The sequence below is a fragment of the Oreochromis aureus genome, linkage group 16 (assembly GCF_013358895.1).
Source record: "Oreochromis aureus strain Israel breed Guangdong linkage group 16, ZZ_aureus, whole genome shotgun sequence".
Taxonomy (NCBI): domain Eukaryota; kingdom Metazoa; phylum Chordata; class Actinopteri; order Cichliformes; family Cichlidae; genus Oreochromis; species Oreochromis aureus.
The window spans coordinates 13941617-13961173 of NC_052957.1; the positions used below are offsets into that span (position 1 = coordinate 13941617).

Genomic DNA, 19557 nt, shown 5'->3' on the forward strand with positions numbered 1-19557 from the left:
TCCTCACTGGAAAGCACTGAACGAATTTCACGAGATGCTCTGAAAGTTTCGTTTCACTCAGAATATTTGAAGAATGTGTCTGTTTATGTTTCTTTTGGTTTCGTTTCTAACAGAATAAGGGCGAAAATGGAACAAAACCTGAGCAGAAGTCCACGTGCCATGTTGCGATTGGCCATCAGCAGCCTTTATATAAAGCAGACTGATGTAGGATCATTACTTTAACTGGACCAGATGGGACCGTTCACTTTCATGAGCGAGGTACTATGATTTTAATCTTTAAATATCATCGGTATTGCAGTTACCTACTTAGTATACTGCACTCCTTAAAGGATGTACAAATATGTACAAAGTGTGGCTCTTCATAGTTTAGTTTGCATAGCATTGCATTGTATCTAAAAACAGTGCAGTGTGTAGGTAGCTGATATTTGATTTTTTTAATTCAAGCTGATTAACAGGAAGTTGGCTGCTATTCAGCGATAGTGTATATTTCCTTCCTCTTTGGGGATGATAGAGGCCACCCAAACACATGAGATATCAATGGAAAACCCAGAATATCCTCTATTTAGTACATCAGGACTTAGTGGGATATCTCAAATAAGTCAAAAGATATAGACCAAAAAACAAATGTCTATTACAAAGGACATAAACGAATAGGCTGGTTCTCAGGAGGATATGTTGTATGACTTTTTTCTGCTTTCCAGTGTGTCACAATACCCTGAATTTCTTACAGGAACCAACCCTGGAACAATGAGTCTGAAAGCAAAGAAGAAAGCTCGGTGAGTTGCTTTGCTTTTCCTTTATGTAATGTATACAGTTCTTCCTACTGTATATAAAACAATAGGAAATACTGTTATGCACATCCTACAGAACAGTACTTCTGTAGGAAGTACTGTATGCAAAAAATATGTGGCTCTATAGTACTGTAGGAAGTGCTGATGCATATTAATATGATTTTTGGCGCTAATGTGATTTTTTTTTCATTTTACTTGTAGGTCAAATTATTTATTGAATTGAATTACTGCTCAGTGTGTAATTATTTGAATCACTATATGAAATGTTTTTATTAGTCTTTGAGTGCACATCTTCAGTCATTTCTATGAATGAGTTCAAACATTTGTAACCAGTTCCTCACAATTACATACTAAATGCAAAGTTTGTATTCAACATTTTATCATCCAAATTACATCAAGTACCTGCCCTTTTAAATTTATTGTCCCATAAAGTATTTTCTGATTTCATCACAAGCTGTTATCTGATTGAAAGTTGAGAACTTTATGGCTAAGAATACAAGTAAAATACACAAGCTTGTTTAATATTAGCTCTTTCCTATAATCAGTGTATCAGGAGGACTCACTTTGGTTTAATTTAAATTCAAACTCAGTGCTTTTTAATTTCTCTGCTGATACTGTTGCTTTTTATAGGACTTCTTTTCGGGGCCACAGCACCGCCCTTCATTGACTACTTGAAAGATATTCTACGTCGATATCCAGATGGCGGACAAATTTTGAAGGTTGGTGTAATGTTTTGCCAAAAGCCCATTTTATCAGTTACTTCTTAAAGTACTTCATGGGGTTGCAAAAGGATTTTCAGTCCTTTAGAAATCCGGTTTGAAACTGTCCCTTGGCTCTGATCAGTAAATGCTTTCCTAATGAATAAATGGTCTCAGTTACTCATTTTGGCATTTTGTACCTTGCTGATAAAAACCATTAAGTCCATTTTGTAAATCATTTTTAAATAAATCATAATCTGATCATTTAAACTGTCACAAAGGAGGGTTATCTAGTCTGTGCTAACGGGCTAACTCCTTGTTATTAAAAACACTGTTTTCACAGTAAGATACACCATTGTACACCCAATTTCCCAAAAAAAATAACAAGATAATGACAGCAAAAAAACACGAAGATTGTGGCCTCATAACAGACTTCAGTGACTAATATCACCGTGGTTCTGTCCAACTTTCATAGTGTGAAGAACTCATAAACTAATTTTGACCAAATTTCACACAAATGGATACGTTTTAGGAAATGATGATATTTTATATCCAAAGGGTCAAATTTCTGGTTTACAGTAACATGATATTTAAAAAAAACACTCTTCTGGCCATTGTTTAATACTGCAACACTAATCCTAGATGTGTACCTTGTGAAAATTGTGTGACTATTTGATCTTTTTTGCTGCTTGGATGCAGTTTCTTTGTAGTAACAAATATATATAAAACTCTTTTGGCTATCATAGCTATAAACTTGTGTGTGGAATCAACTTTACAAGTCAAACGTGAGCACATGTAACATGTTTTTTGAGCTTCAAGATCTGTACTGCAAACAATATTCTCTATCCTAGATACTTGACTTGGATAGGGATCAAATTAGTGGATTATTGGAAACATGGATGTAAACTGCAAGTTGACTGCAAGCATTACTATAATTCTGTTTTTTTTCTGAGGTTTTGCACCACTTGCACCGCATAAGCACCATGTACATTAGTGTTCTTCTGTTTGAAAGACTCACCTTCACTGCTTTTCATTGTGGCCAGATACCAGAATCTTTGTTTTGTCTGACAATAAAACTTTTCTCCTGAATGTATTTGGCTTGTCCTTGTGGGAAGCTGCAAATTTTAGTTGAGCAGAAGGTGCCAATTTTGGAGCAGGGGCTTTTTCTTGGTTGGCACCCTCTAAGTCCAGGGCGAGGCAAAAATGGGTCTTTTCCTCTTCTTACAGACCAAGGTCTGTAAGAAATAAATGTAAATCCTGTAAACTTTCAGTTGTAGTCAGTCATGATTTAATAATGATGATAAGAAGTTAATAGGCCTTGGCATTGTAAAAGACACTGTAGAACCTTCAGTAGCACTTAAAAGATTTAAGTGACTGTATGTATATAATATATATATATATTATATTTTGGCCTTCTGTGGATTAGAGAAAATCTAAAATAAATTCAACCTTGTGCATCCAATTCTTGTTTTTTAAATAATTCAAAATATATGCTGTACAATTATTCCACGAGAAAAAGAACAGTTCAAAGAAATCAGGAAAGTCCCAAATTACCATGGCATTCACGACCATGATGAGAGTATGTAAACTTTCAACCACAACTGTTTAGTTTTCAGTATTTCCGCTGAGTTAAACTGACACAAATAATAATTATGTCATAAAGCTTAAAAGATTTTTGGTTTTCATTGTATGTTGGCGAGCAAAGAATTATAATTAAAAAGTTGATTAACAATGTGCAAATGGATGAAGCAAATAAATGTTAACAGTAGAAACTGAGACGGATCTTTTCACTGTAATACATTTTGATGTTACAGTAGAAACCCAAATAGCTAATTAAAGCAGGGCTAGATCCCATTTATGCGAGTAATATATTTCAGGGTTTGGTATGCTGGTTCACAGGGAGATGGGACACTTCTTGGAACAAAACCATTGTTCACATCACCTTTCCTTTTAAAGTAAGGCAAAAATTGCAATTATTCCAGGGGTGCGGCTATCAATTATTTTAGGGATCAAGTAATCTATTGATTATTCAATTGATTATTCGAGTAATTGATAGGAAATACTTTTGTCTTATTAATGAGCAATAATAAATGACAGGGATTTCTTTAAATCAGATTTTTGTTTTTCTGTGCCGTTCTTTGTTCAGCTGAGACACCTGAGTTAGAAAACACACAAACACTGCAGATTTTCTTTAACAATGTGAGGGGCATGCCATGAAGCAAATAGGATGTTAACGTCTCATCTCTGTCTCGTTTTTTATTTATACTTTTCTGTGTCTGTGTGTGTGTGTGTGTGTGTGTGTGTGTGTGTGTCTGTAAAGATAATTAAAGTTATTCTCAGAACTCAGAGCTGAGGTTCCCCTTTTCTAAGTCTGTTGGTTCACAAGAGAAAGAGGAAGCTGAACAAAGTTGTTTATCACAGAAGAGTTCATGTCAAAAGTTATTAGGTAAAAAGTCATGTAGAAATCTGCTTAATGACAAATAATGAAAGGTTACATTTCATGCAGCTGATGATACATATATACAATATTAATTGACAATAAATAATCAAAAGAGAAAGAACCAGCAGTGCATTGGTTTCCATTTTACATACTGCAATGTTTTAAAGTTTAACTGCATACAAGATCTGTAAAAAATAAATAAAATAAAATCTATATTGAAATTTTAGCTTTTAAAGAAAACAGTTTCTTAAATGCAAAAGATATATAAAAATCTCAAATCTCAATCACAAACTAAACTAAGGAATAAAAATGTACCTTTACTCTGTCTTGTTGGAAGATTTTCTGACATTATTAAAAGGTAAGTTTAAAAACCCTCAGGTCAGGTACACCCCATCTCCCCCTTTAGCCTCACCCCTGTTTGCTGAAGGTATCGCTTTTATGAAATTAAATGATGATTTTACCAGTCTGGTGTCAGACTAAACTCCCAGGAGCTTTTTTCCAGTAAAGGTTTTAATGGTAATTACAGGAACAGCCCTGCTGTTTTGGACGCTAGAAAAGCGTTTTCTTTCACTCATCCTGACCTCACCGTTCTCACTCACGGCTCTGACTCTTTGCTCTGTGTAAACAGACTCTGGCTACACATTAAACTGTGCCAGCATCAGCATCACTGCTGCTATTGTGTTATCAGTGTTTTTGAAAAGCTAGCATTTACGTTGTTTGACAAATGAGCGCGCTACAGAGCCGTGCGTTAAACACAGCATAGAAGAATTTGTGTCGAGAATGTTTTTAGAATTAAATTACTTGATGAATTTTGCAGCCCTACTAGCTTCCATTGGCTGTCTTCTGTTAATGGTTGTTTTGTTGGTCAACCAGGAACTGATTCAAAATGCAGATGATGCTCAAGCCACAAAAGTGGTTTTCATCCATGATGAGCTGAAGCTATGGGACTGAGAGCCTTTGGACTGAAGAACTGGGAAAATATCAAGGTATTTATTGAATAACAATAAATAAACAACCTTTTTTCAAAAACATATATTTCTAACGTTTCTTTTACTTTTTACATGAAAAAACTGTTAAAAAGGAAAAAAATAGACAATAAGGAAAATAGATTGTTGGGGGAGGGGTCTTTTTCAGCCTTTCTTTTCTTTTTTATGTATTATCACCAAGCCATGACAATGTTTTATTTTTACGAAGGTCCTGCTCTCTATGCCTACAACAATGCCGCATTCACTGAGGACGACTGGGGAGGAATTCAGATGGCTGGAAGGAGTGTCAAGCGTGACGACCCAAACAAAGTCGGGAGGTTTGGAATCGGCTTCAACTCTGTTTACCACATAACAGGTGAAACTATGTATAATTATCACACTTGATAAGAGTAATGTTTTTTTAAATAAACAATTGACAGTAGCATATCTTTCCTTTGTTCATAGATGTCCCAAGTATATTCAGTTCAGGCCACCTTGGCATGATGGATCCCCAAGAAAAAATATTTGGAGAGAGAAGTGGAGGGTTTCAGTGGTCTTTGGATGATGCTGAAGACCAAGAAGTTCTGTTGAATATGCATGATCAGTTCCAACCATTTAGAGATATAGTCTCACATGTGTGTGAACATGGATGGTCAAAAGTTGTCATGGAGGATCAGCACTTCAATGGGACAATTTTAGATTTCCTTTACGCAATGAAGCATCAGAGATTTCTGATAATCTGTATGACTCAGATAAAGTGGTTGAGCTTTTGATAGCTTCATTGCAGATGCAGATTTGAGCCTCCTCTTCTTGAAAAATGTCACCTCCGTGTCCTTGTTACATATTAGTGAAGATGGAGCTGTTAACACCAGACTTGAAGTGAAATCCTCAGTCCCCACAGATGGTGTTTTGGAGCCAGAAGAGGAGTCAGTCACTGAGGGTCTAACAAGGTTCAAAGTTATAACTGTGAGTTCAGAAGACCAAAAAGAGACAAAGTGGCTTCTGACAACATGTACCATGAAAGAGGGCGTTGCAGAAGATCTTGATTTGCTTACAAAGAAGTTGAGCTTTTTACCTCAAGTTGACCTGGCATTCCCCTGTGGTGAGAGAGAGACTGTAGCCAGAGCAGACTGAGCTGCTTTCTCCCCTTCCAAACAATGAATCCAATAAGACAGGACTCCCAGTTTATGTCAATGCATGCTTTGGCCTCACAGACAATAGAAGACACATCAAATGGCAAGAGGAAGACCAGAGACATGATGAACATGCTTTGTGGAATGAAATGCTGATGAAGAAGGTGTTTCCACAAGCATACATCAAGATCATTCAAGATGCCATTAAACTTGCCCAAAACTCTATCCTCCCTGTTTCCTCTGTGTACAATCTGTGGCCAGATCTCACTCAGATACAACACAAAGACAAATGGCATGCTCTCACTCTGGATGTTTTTCATCACTTATTCAGACAGAACGTGGCCATCCTCTCTCTTGCTAAAGATGAAAGACAGTTTATCTCTCCATCAGAAGCTGTTTTCCCCTGCAATGGCCCAACAAGCACCAACATATTGTCTGCCATTAAAAGGACTTTAGTGTCATGTGGAGAAAATCTTGTCACTTTACCAGCTAGTGTTGCAAAGGCTATAAATGAGGCCTACCCAAACCCTTCTACCCTAAAACATGTGACTCCAGCATTCCTCAGGGCCATTCTCCACAGGACCGGTGTGGATAACATCACCAAAGATGACAAACTCAGTCTTTTGGAGTACATTTTAGGGGATGAACAATACAAAGAACTTGAGGATCTTCACCTCCTTCCACTCAGTGATGGCTCTTTCAGATCTTTCACATACAAAGAGGAAGACACTGCTTTGATTGACAGCCATGAATTTCCAAGGTAGGGTTTCCATACATCTATCAAAATTTAAAATAAATGTTATATTCATTATGACTAAAGTTGCCATTTTTATGTGTTATTCACATATTGATTGTAACTGAATATTTGGAAGGTTCAGGAATATTTCTATACTGAATGAACTCTTAACAGTTTGATCCACATAAGCCATTACACTTTTTTATAGAGTCTTGCTGCCATTCTGTAAACCCTTCTTCATCCCACATGATCTGACTCCAGCCTGCAGTGCCCATCTGAAAGAACTGGCCAGAAGAAGTAAGTGAAAGTATTTTTAAACAATGCAGAGTCATTTGTAGACAGCTACACATTTTAGCACACACATTTATTCTTAACTTTAAAAAAAAAATCTTTTTAATCTGCTCTTCAGATTTCTTCAAGGTCATCAACATTGATGCATCCCATTTGGCTGAATATGCAAAACGATATTTGCCACCAGACTGGAAGCAGACAGGGAAGAACCTTGTTACATGGGACAACAACAACAGTCAGCATCCACCTTTAGACTGGTTTCAAGAATTCTGGAGCTTTCTCAACAGTCATTTTAACGAGTTAAGTCCTTTCACTGACATACCTCTAATACCAGTTAGTCCTCTGTCTTGCAGTCAGACTGTATCAGTAGCAAAACTACAGCAGAGCACAACTCTGATCTTTCAGAAAAGTAAACAGCTGAGTTTGCCAGACCGAATAGCTCAGCTGATGAACAAAGTTGGTGGGACAGTGGTGAGAGGAAATGAGTGGCTCAAGCATGAAGACCTTGACTCGTACGTGCTGTGCCCATCTCCAAGGAGTGTTTTGAAGGTCTTGATGAATTTAGATTTCCAGCATCTTGTCACAGAACTCACATCTGCCTCTCACACAGCACGCAATGAACTAAAAGATTATCTTTCTTATCTGGATTCTCTCTCAAAAACAGAGAAAGATTTTCTCTTGAAGTTGCCTTTGTTTCAAACAATGAAAGGATTCAGTGTTGCAGCTCAATCAAAACAAGCTGTGCTTCTGATCTCAGGCCTAACAGTACCAACAGAGCTCCCTGTGCCTGATTCCATAATCCAGTGTTCTACTGAGACTGACCGCAGACTGTTACAGCTGCTCAAAGTTCATCTCTTGGACACCGCCGAAGCAGCCAATGTTCTTGTTGGCAGCATAAGGAAAGGCGCTTGTAGCAGTGACAACACTAAAAAAACAATGACTTGGGTTTTACAGCATGGTAAGGTGCTTTTCTCACAAAACGAATCCCTGAAATGCAGCTGTAAGGACTTGAGCTTCATTGAAATGAATGGACAGCTGAAAAAGGCCTCTGACTTTTTTGATCCAAGAATTCAGACTTTTAAAGTCATCTTTGAGTCAGACTTCTTTCCACCGCCTTCATACACTCATTCACTGCAGATGCTGGAAAGCTTAACAGAAATCGGATTACTGAATAAAGAGATGGATGTCTCACCTGAACATTTGCTACATGCTGCCACGCTGACTGACAAACTGTGTGTGAACTCACAAACTGAGGCTCTAAGAAGAGCTCAGGTTCTGTTGGGAATGTTGGAAAGTAATGATTTACTGTCAAAGTTTTCTCACAAACAGCTTCATTGCCTCAAAATGCTAAAATGGATCCCATGTGAACAACCTGGAAGTGACCAACAATTCAGTGATAAATCTCAGAAGTATTGTTTGTTTTGCCCAAATGAAATAAGACATTCTGTGTATAAGGACATTGTTGGACATGTAATGCCTCTGGTAGGGAAGCTCAGTGACAGAGTTAGCAACAGACTTAGTCTCAAAGACCTCCCACCACCTGAAAAAGTGATTGAAAATCTGTCAGTCTTGAAATCAAAAGCACTGGAAATGGTTAATCCTGACACAGATGTAGACTTCAAAAGACAGCTGCACAGCATTTACAAACACATGCAAGACAATGTCTCTGTATTTGTTACAATGATGAGCAAGGAGACATGCTGGCTATGGACTCACAACCAGTTTGTTGCACCCCAGGATCTGGTTCTTGAATACCCAAATAATCTAGATCTGAGTTCTTACATTGGGAAGGTGCCAAGTGAATTTTTGCCATACAGAACATTGTTCCAGAGGTTTGGCCTGAGAAAAGTACTTTCCAGTGAAGACATTTTGGGCATTCTGTACTCCATCCAGCAAACAATTGAAGCAAGACAAGTGCCATTTGCAAGTTCCTCAGAGGTCAAAGTGTCAATAGAAATTCTCAACTGGCTCTGGAAAGAGAAGAAGACAGTTCAGGATGACATCCCAGTGCCAGTTATTGCTGAGGGAGGAAAATTTACCCTTAAACCACGATCAACAGCTCTTTTCTGTGATGTAAGCAAAAATGGACTAAAAGAACTAAACTGCAGAGAAGAGGAAATTTATGTCATACATGAGGAAATCCCAAAAGCAGCCGCTGAATGGCTGGAAATTCGTTTTCTCAGTACCCACATCCTTGATCCAGAGGAGATAGGAATAGAGCAGTGTGGACAATCTGAACCAATAACAATGAGGATAAAAAACATTCTTAAAGAGTATGATGAAGACAGTGACATCTTCAAAGAGCTCATCCAGAATGCAGAGGATGCTGGGGCAGATGTTTGCAAGTTCTTGGTGGATTTCAGAGTACACAGAGATGCCCCTGAAAGCCTGATTGACCCTGACATGGCTCTTTGTCAGGGACCTTGTCTTTGGGCTTTCAATAATGAGCAGTTTACAGCAGAGGATTGGAAAAATATTGTCAGAGTTGGCTCAGCCTCAAAGGAAAACAAAGCAGAAAAAATTGGAAAGTTTGGACTTGGATTCAACACTGTGTATCATGTGACAGATGTCCCATCCATCCTTAGTGGCAACAGTCTTCTCATACTTGATCCAAATGTTACTCATCTCACAAAACATATCAAACATAAAACAAACCCCGGAATCAAGCTGGATCTCTCTCAACAGCAACTCTTTCATTGTTTTCCTGGTCAGTTTGGATCATATGAAAACATTTTTGACTGTAATTTTACCAGAAAAAGTCCTCCTGAACCCTATCCAGGCACTCTGATCAAACTACCTTTCCGAAGTGAAGAACAGGCTGCCAAATCAGAAATAAACCCAAAAGTGTATCAAAAACACAATATCCTTGATTTTCAACATCTCTTTTCTAAGAATTCACAAACCCATCTGCTTTTTTTAAAGAACATCATTACATTATCCCTCCAAAATATCCCACACAATGGATCAACTCCACCAAGAGATAATGAAATAGAGACCATCTTCTCTGTGTCCAAAACCACTGTGAGTGCAATGGAGATTCCTGATGACAGCAGTGTGTCCAAGCAACGTCATGCTGAGAAATCACTGATGAAACTTGATGGTAAATCCAAAGGAGTAATTGAATCTTGCACAGTCAGAATTATCCAAATATCCAGTCAGCTGTCTAATGAAACTAAACTTCAGTTCTGGCTCCTGTACAACTGCTTTGGGACAGATGAGTCCTTTAAAATGGCCCTTCACAAAAACAAGCAGGCCAGTTTCTCTTTGCCCATTGGAGGGATTGCTGTGCCTTTGCAAAATGATCCAGAAACTGGAAAATTCACCACATTACAAACAGATCTTGTTGGACAGGCCTTTTGCTTCCTTCCTCTTCCCATTCACACAGGTCTTCCTGTCAATGTAAATGGCACATTTGCGGTGACAAGCAACCGAAAAGCTCTGTGGGAAACTGGAGTGAAAAATGACTGGAACAAAGCTCTCCTTCAGGATCCAGTAGTGACAGCATATGTTACTGTACTCAAGGCACTAAAGAAAATGTCAGAAGATAAGCAGCTGGTGAGTTACTGTTATCACAGTTTTTGGCCTGAGAGAGAGAAAGTGACTGAAACTTTCAAGCCTTTAGTGGATGCACTTTACTCAACCATTGTTGATGACTCTGTTGGTCCAGAGCTCTTTAGTGATGGAGAACAATGGTTCTCAATGAACAATGCCATATTTCTACATGAGAGCATTGAAAATGATGAAAAGATTGGTGACCTTGCAGTTCAAGTTTGCAAGAAATATGCAAAAGGACCCAATCATGTTGTTCCTCTTCCACTGTGGCTGAGAAATAGCTTCAAACAGGCTGGCCTAGAAAAGGTTTTACAAAACAGGACCTGGAACTGGGAGAAGTTCTACAGAGAAGCAGTGTTCAGTAACCTAACTACAATGGACTCAAAGAGTAGAGATGCCCTTGTGCTGCATGCTATTGACCTTCATATCAAAGAAATTGACAATCTGCTGCTCTGCCATCCATGCATACCCACAAAGGGTGGACAGCTCCAACAGGTCAGGAAACTTGTGAATCCTACAGGGAAAGTGGCCTGTCTGTTTGAACCAAAAGAGGGACGCTTGCTTGATGGATCCGAAAATGACTTCAGATCTCCAAAAAGGATTCAGCGTTTGTTGGAACTCGGTATGGCAAATGATCATCTCCCATTGGAAGACATCACAGAGAAAGCAGGCACAATTAATAAAACCTGGAGCATTGACAAAAATAAAGCATTTGTTCACTTGAAGTGCCTTTTTGAACTGATGAAGAATCACATTTATGATAAAGACTCTCACCACTGGAAAACACTCAGGACAACTGCATTTCTTCCAGCATATTCCCCTTGTGATACAAAAATGGAAGGAAATGTAACACTTAAAAAGCCCACAGATGTTTTTAGTGACAAATGCTCCCTTCTCGTTAACATGACACAACCAGTGCTGGATAATAGTAATTTGAAAATACACCACAGTGATCCAGTCCTACAGATCTTGGGCGTGAACAGCACTCCGAAGCCAGAGGTGGTGCTCCAGCAGCTGCATGAAGGAAGCAAACAAGCACACTCCATTGACAGATCCATGCTTTACAAAATAGCATTCGAGTGCTATAAGTGTCTGGATCAGTGGATCTGTGACTCTGGAAATACCTCTTACATTTCACAACAAGCAAATTCATTTCCATTCATCCTCATTGGCGATACATTTGTGAATGTTGATCGTGTAGCTGAGAACGGGCAATTTGAAGCAAAGCCCTATCTCCACGTACTTCCAGCTGCCTTCACAAGCTTCAGGAACCTCTGGACATGTATAGGTGTTGAAAAACAATTCACAGCCACTCAGCTTCTAACTGTGTTGCAGGAATTAAAAGCTCAACATGGAAACCAGCCCCTACCAAAGAGTGATCTCTCAGTTGTCCTCACAATTTTAAACAAAGGGATTTTTGAGGCCAAAGTCAAAATCATGCATGACTGTCTGATACCCAATGAGCATGGAGTTTTGCAGTTTGCTAATGAGCTATTTTACAATGACAGCCCATGGATGCCACTCACTTCAGGTGTCACATTGTGTCACGAGAATATCCCACGAGCTATGGCTCGCCACATTGGAATCAAAACAACAAGGCATCATTCTCTGGAAACCCACATAGTTGATGACATGTCACCATTTGCTTTTGACTTTGAACAGCAGGAACAGCTGACTGTTCGTATTAAAAACATAATTTCAGCCTATCCATCAAAGAAGGATATCCTTAAAGAGCTCATCCAAAATGCTGATGATGCAGAAGCAACAGAAATTCACTTCATCTGGGACAAAAGACAACATGGGAAAGAAAAAACATTTGGGAAGAAATGGAACAATCTTCAGGGTCCAGCACTTTGTGTGTTCAACAACAAAGTGTTTTCTGATTCTGACATTAAGGGAATTCAACAGCTGGGAGAGGGAGGAAAGCACAACACCCCAGGGAAGATAGGGAAGTACGGAGTTGGATTCAACTCTGTTTACCATCTGACTGACTGTCCTTCGATCCTTACAGGAGATAAAGTACTTTGCATTTCTGACCCCAATCAAAAATACATTGAAAAACATTCAAATAACGAACGATATGGCATTGGCTATAAACTAGCTGACACTTTCAAAGAAATGTACGTAGATGTCTACAAATCATTTCTTCCAGACAAATTTCTCTTAAAGACGGCACCATGTTCAGATTACCTCTGAGAATGGGTACAAATGCAAATACCTCCAAAATATCACAGCAAGGAGTCACTGACCGCGACATGAAAGAACTGTGCTCTGCCCTGTCTGAAGATCCTGAAGGACTAATTCTCTTTCTGAAAAACATCTGCAAAATCAAAGTCCATGAAATCAGTGAAGATTCAAGAGGACTTAAAACCATCTTTGAGGTTGAAAAAAATCTGCCACAGAAAAGTCGGGAAGAAAAAGATGCTTTTGTAAAACATCTACAAAATGCACTGCAATCAGACAAATTAGCAACACAAAAGACTTTCTATGAAACCACAATTTCCACCTCAGATAAAAGACAAAGTAAGTGGATTGTTGCAGAACAGTTTGGCTCCTTCAAAGACAGCTTTGAATTAAAACTATCAGACAAACTTCCCCAAGCATCACTAGCTGCACGTGTGAACACAAAAGGATCCAGCATTATGGATTTTAAAGGAGAAGCCTTTTGTTCACTTCCTTTGCCAGGGAAAACTGGACTGCCAGTACATGTCAATGGAAACTTTGAGGTTGATTCTGCCAGGAGAAGCCTTTGGAAAGAAGATGGGAAGAGTAAGAAATCAGGCTGGAATGAGTCTTTGAAACAGCACGTCATTGCTCCGCTTTATGCAGATCTCCTGCATTACATCAGGTGCAGCATTGCAGCTAAGAAAGTTTCAGTTGCAAGTATTGACTCATGTTTCAGTACAGAATACTTGTGTTTTTGGCCAACTGTGTCCAAGGATGTTTGCCCAGACTGGCATGAAATGATACATGAAGTATACAGATCACTGAAAGGAAAAGGCCTTGATGTAATCCCTGTGATGAAGAGCTCAACACGGAAAATTGCAGATAGAAAAATTAAAGAATACTCATTTGACTGGTGTAATGTCAGTGAAACAGACTCACTTGAGGCCCCTTATCTTACAAACCTGACAAACTACAAGTTGATGCCCATCTTGGAAGATCTTGGAATGAAGCTGGTTCCTTATTCCACAAACATGCAGAAGATTTGGAAAAGTTTCACAGATGCTGGGGTTGAAGTGAAAGAGGTCAGTCCCTCCACTGTGCAGACTTTTCTACGAGCAAAACCTCTCAATGATCCAACCCAAACAGATGAGGATTTGCCTTTACCCATAAGTGCCACTTTGATCAAAGATGAGAAAAGATGTTCAGAGCTCTTAAGTTTTTGTTTAAAAGATTTCTCCTCACAAAAGGTCACCCAGGACAATTCAAATTTACTCAATGGACTTCCACTTCTTCTCACAAAAGGGAAAATATTGACAGTTTTCAACTCCCAGTCACCCAAGTGGATATCAGTATATGAAAATCTCTTCTTTCACTATGAAGACAAATTTGCAGACTATCAAACAAACAAAGACCACATTGAACTTCTTCAAAGTTTTGGAATCATCCAAAAAATGACATTGCCCTGCTCAGAGAAATATCTGAAACCATTAATTCAGCTTCTTCTTGAGAACTGTGAAGATGATCCGCACAGTGGTCTTCATGTCCCAAATGAGAAAATGTTGAAGTGGCTGAAATCACTTTGGAGGTTCATAATGAGTGAAATTAAAGCACCAACATCTAGAGATGACGAGTCAAATCTGACACTAAGTGAAGTGAGGACACTCTTCAGCGACTGCTACATTTTACCTGTTGTGTGTCCAAGGTTGAACAACAAGCACTTGCTGCAAACAATGAAACACATGTCAAGTGTTGTGTTTGCCTCACAGAAAGACATATCAGGCATCCTCTTTAAACTTGGTTTTATGACGTCTGATCATGTTTTCTTCTCTGAGATGGGCCAACAGGTATATTCATGTCTACATCATGAACTTCTTAATGTAGATGATCAAAGCTCAGTGTTGGATCAAGTGTACAACATTAATCACCCAGAATTTTCCCACCTTTCAAATGATGATATGAAGGAGTTTCAGATGTTCCTGCAATCGGGATTATCCAAGTCCAAAGGGAACCAAGAGTATGTGAGGAAACTTAAATCCTTACCAATATTTGAAACAACACATGGTGAACGAGTGAGGATTGATGGACCTAAAAAGGTTTATGTTCTCAACAACTCTTATGCAGTGAGATTTCCAGATTTGTTCAACCTGCCCAACAGCAACAGCATTTTTCTCAAGTACAACCCCGAGAACTACAAGCTGTCAGAAACACTCAACATTCAGGTCCTGGATGATTTGCAGTATTTCATGAAGTTCATTCTGCCTGCTGTACACCAACTCACAGAGACACAGATTCTTCACAGCCTCAAACTGTTGCTGTCACTACATTACTCTTCAGAGGACAAGAAAACTATCATCTCCTCACTGAAGACGGTGAAACTAATTCGTAGTTCTCAAGGTAGACTGGAGCCTGCATCATACTACTTTGATGAGAGTGTGGAGCTGTACAAAACAATGCTGCCTCAAGACAAATTTGTTCCTGAGATATTTTGGACTGAGCTGTGTGAAGGAAATCTTTTAGTAAAACAACAAGCAAAAGAGCTGGTCAGAGAATTTGGAATGAAGCATGTTGTGTCAAACGATGAGATAATAAATTTTGCGTACCAGCTGGAATCAGAAGCAAAAGGAAAAGGAAGAATTGAAGACCTGAAACTGAAATCATCATTACTTTTCAGTAAAGCCTTGTATAAAGCATGTGATGCCAAAGACAACAAGGAAAGGTTGCTGGAAAGCATTGCCGACATCAAATTCATTTTTCCAGTATTGATTCGAAAAGAACTGTCCAACTACCACCAACCATTTGCTGCTGAAGGAACTACTGTTAAAATTAGAGGCTCTTTGACTGAGAAAAAACCTGAGCATCAAGATTTGATTTGGACCTCCATGCCAATTATAGACCTACCAGTTTATACAACACAGAAACTTATGCAGATGATGAAAAATGCAGGAGCTCATGAAGAACCACCTCCAAACTGTGTAACCAGTAACATAAGAAACATCTGTCAGTCATCATGTGAAACTGACCAGCTGATAAAAACACGAGCTGAAGTGTTCAGAAGTTCCTACGCTTACCTGCAAGCAAAAAGATTTGAAGGAAACCAGCTGGCTGGTCTTCCTGTTGTGTTGGTTGAAAAAGACACAAAACTTATGAGGCCTGATGACGTGTGTCTGTCACTCTCCTATGATCGGGACTTCAGACCATATCTGTACAAGATTACTCCAGAAGATGCAATGTATGCACCGTTCTTTCAGAAAATTGGTGTGAAGAACGAAGCTACTGCAGAACAATATTGTAATGTTTTGGCAGCAGTTTACGCTGATTCCTGTGATAAAAAGAAACTACATTCGAACCAGCTGAGAACTGTGAAACGAGCTGTTGAGCAGTTGTTTAAGTTAATCAGTGCTCAGGGAAATGAGACACTTCTTGAAAATGTGGAGACTCTGTATCTTCCTGCAGTAGATGGTAAATTATACCCATCATCAACACTCTGCTACAATGACACAGTGTTTGAGACCAAAAGGTTGGAAGAAGCGCTGGAGAACAAGTTCCTGCTGCTTGAGAAACTCGGTAAATGTCATTTGGGCAACGACAAATACAAGCATCATCAGCTGTTGCAACTGCTGCCTCAGAAATTTCAGCCAAAGATGCTGTCTGAGTTCACAGAGGAAAGAGTTGTGGAATCAAAGATGCAGCTTTGTGAACTTGGGACTGGCTGTGAATTTAGTGGATGGTTTGATAAACATCTCTCCTCAGGAGCCTTTAAATATGGATTAATTTGTCTTATTAGAGAGAATTCTCAAGGCAAAATAACACAAGAAGATGCTTCTAACACATGTAAGCAGACTTTTGGCAGTATACAGATTATCTGCTGCAAAACTTTGGAAACAGCTCTCTGGCTCAATAAACAGCCACTTCCCAAAACTGATGAAGAAACTGATGTATCTGTGGAACGAGGGCAACAAGGGTGCACCTTTTACTTAAAGCACAATGATGACATGGCTCACAAAGTAATAAATGAAGTCATCATGACACTGACAAAAGAGATTAATGTTCTTTTAGGAAACAGAATTGCATTGGTTCACCTCCCAGTGCTGGGACAACTCCTCATGTGTGACGATCTGCAAGATGTTCGGAAAACTCTGGCTAAAAATCAGATCCGTGACAGTGCTGAAACTGAAAGTTCCTCTTTTAGCCTACCAGCCCCTGGGACAGAGATTCCAGGAGAATGGCATGATTGTTTGAACATGAATGTCCTCAACAACTTTGAAGAGGGGGAATATGTTGGCTACAGCATTGATGACAAGTACATTTATGCAGTTATTGTTGAAGAACTGCTTGGTCACAACGGACGATATTCATGGAGATACAAAATAGATATTGGACAGGATGAGCCCATTGAAGTCAGCTGTGTTTATCTGTTTCAGTTTAAACGAGAGAAAAAGTTAAAAACAGAAGAAAACACTTGCATGGAGCTGGAACCACTGACAGGAGCTGGGCCAAATTCTTCACAATCATCAACAAATTCTTTACCAGCCTCTGTTGAGGAAGCTAAAAGGGAAATTGATAAATGTTTGGCAGAGATCTGGAGGCTTCCTGAGGAGGAGAGGCTCAAAGCCATCAAGAGACTGTACCTCAGGTGGCACCCTGACAAAAATCTGGATTGCCAGTCTCTCGCCACTGAGGCATTCAAATATATACAGAATCAAATTGATGAGCTCAGCAAAGGCAAAGCTGCAGGCTCGACCTTTTCAAGCAGAAACTTCTATGAACAGTGGAATCAGGAGGCCAGATATCACAGAAATAGTCGAGAGAGGTTCTCTAGAGGCTATAGAGGTTTCCATTCCTACAACTTCTGGACCCACAATGAAAATGTCCCAAGGCCAGACAGAAAAGAGGCCAGACGCTGGTGTAGACAGGCTCGCTGTGATCTCAATGCAGCTCACAAAGACACTGGTGGAGGGAGCACAGAGTGGTGTCTGTTTAAGGTCCATCAAGCAGTGGAAAAGTCTCTCATAGCAGCATGCTATAAAAGAAATGGACAACGCCCCAACAGCAGCTCAATTTCAGCCACTGCTGCACAAGTTTCCCACTACAGCCCTCAACTGAGAGATCTGCCTGAGATTGTGAAAAACCTGCAGACACTCGGAGTGGATCCTAAAAAGACTCAATATCCCAACTGCCATCCATATCCCCACATACCGAACGGACAGTTCAGATCAGAGAATGAAATGCTGGCACTGAACAAGGCATCTGAGCTCCTTAATAAAATAGAAGCATATGTGAATTAAGGACTCAAGACAGATGGACTATCAATTAGTGTGACTGTGTTTTGACATGTTAAACGGATATCTACAATCTAAAGCTGAAATATTATTTAGCATCACAACCAAAATCATTTCAAGTTGTCTAATTTTTCACAGTAATAATCACAGAAAACATTAAATGAAAAATGTTTTTTATTTGTGTCAATGCTATTTACTCACTAGTGGATATCTAAGGATGATATCTACAATCTAAAACTGAAATATTATTTATCATCACAACCAAAATTAAATGATTTAAAAAAAAAAATTGTCTCAGTACTAAAGACTAACCAACTTTTAACAAAGACGGAAATATCAGTGTTTTGTTTATTGTTACATACATTTCCAAATACTTACTGAAGACTTACTGAAGAAATATTCTGTGTACCGTTTTGTTATGAAAATGTAAAGATCAAATATTCTTTTATTTCCTCAAGTATTGTTGTTTTTTTTTTATTACTACATTTGTTGACATACAGACTAACATGGCTCACCTGCTTGAGATCCACATACTTATTGTAATGAAAAGCAAATGTTCAGATTTTGATGTTTGGCAAGTGGTCACAACTGTTTAAAAGCAAAATTTAACTAATGTATGTTTAGATATTTTCCTATGTTTTAAACAAGTTCTACTACTGAGACCCAAGTATATATTTTTACATTTTAATCGTTTATCAGTCACAGGAACCAAAACAATACTATATGAATTTTTTATAAAAGGGGTTTTTTTGTTTCGCAAAAAGTTTTTAGCTTTGATATAAAAATATATTTAATGTAAAGTTTTGTTAGAAAATACATATGGTAAATAATTTGGTTGAGCCTTCTCACACCTAAGTAATGGTTAAGATTTTATTGAATTTTTATTTACTTAAGTGGTAAATGAAATGGTAAAATAGCAATCTGTGTCATATTTTTAAACACTTTCATAAATGATTTCCAGCTTTTTTATAGTTATTTTTGAAATCTCCTTTTTATCTATTATGAAGCAAGACTTTTTCAAAATAAATAATTCCTACTTAATACTGAGAGTGTCTCTGTGTGTGATGTTATTTCACTTCATTTTACACCAAAGACTTGTTTATTTTATCTTTTTAACTTGTCACTGTTATTTTTATTTTGATGTTATTTTCAGAAAAATAACTGAAAAGGAGGCACTGTCAATTGTGACCCAGAGGTCTAAGTATATTAGTGAGAGGGCATTTCCTTTTAAAGCAGCCACAAAAGCAGGGATCTGAGCCGAGACTAGCACAGGTAGGTCTAAATGTAAACACAAAAAGCATATGAGCAATAATTTTTACAAAGTCAATGTACTACGAAGTGGGGTCATCCAAGTTAGACATTTTCCTTCATGACACATGTAACCCAAAGTTTTTCAACTGTCATTCAAACTCACTGTATTTAAAATGAGTCTGTGATATTGTATAACAACATACCTATTTCTTCCCATCTTTTGCTATAAAACATGCATTAAACACAGCTGACAAT

The 19557-nt window shown here is 38.5% G+C and overlaps 1 pseudogene; it reads left to right on the forward strand.

The window, feature by feature from the left end:
• The first annotated feature begins 757 nt into the window (after positions 1–757).
• LOC116335365 lies at positions 758–6028 on the forward strand (annotated as a pseudogene).
• Positions 6029–19557: the final 13529 nt, after the last annotated feature.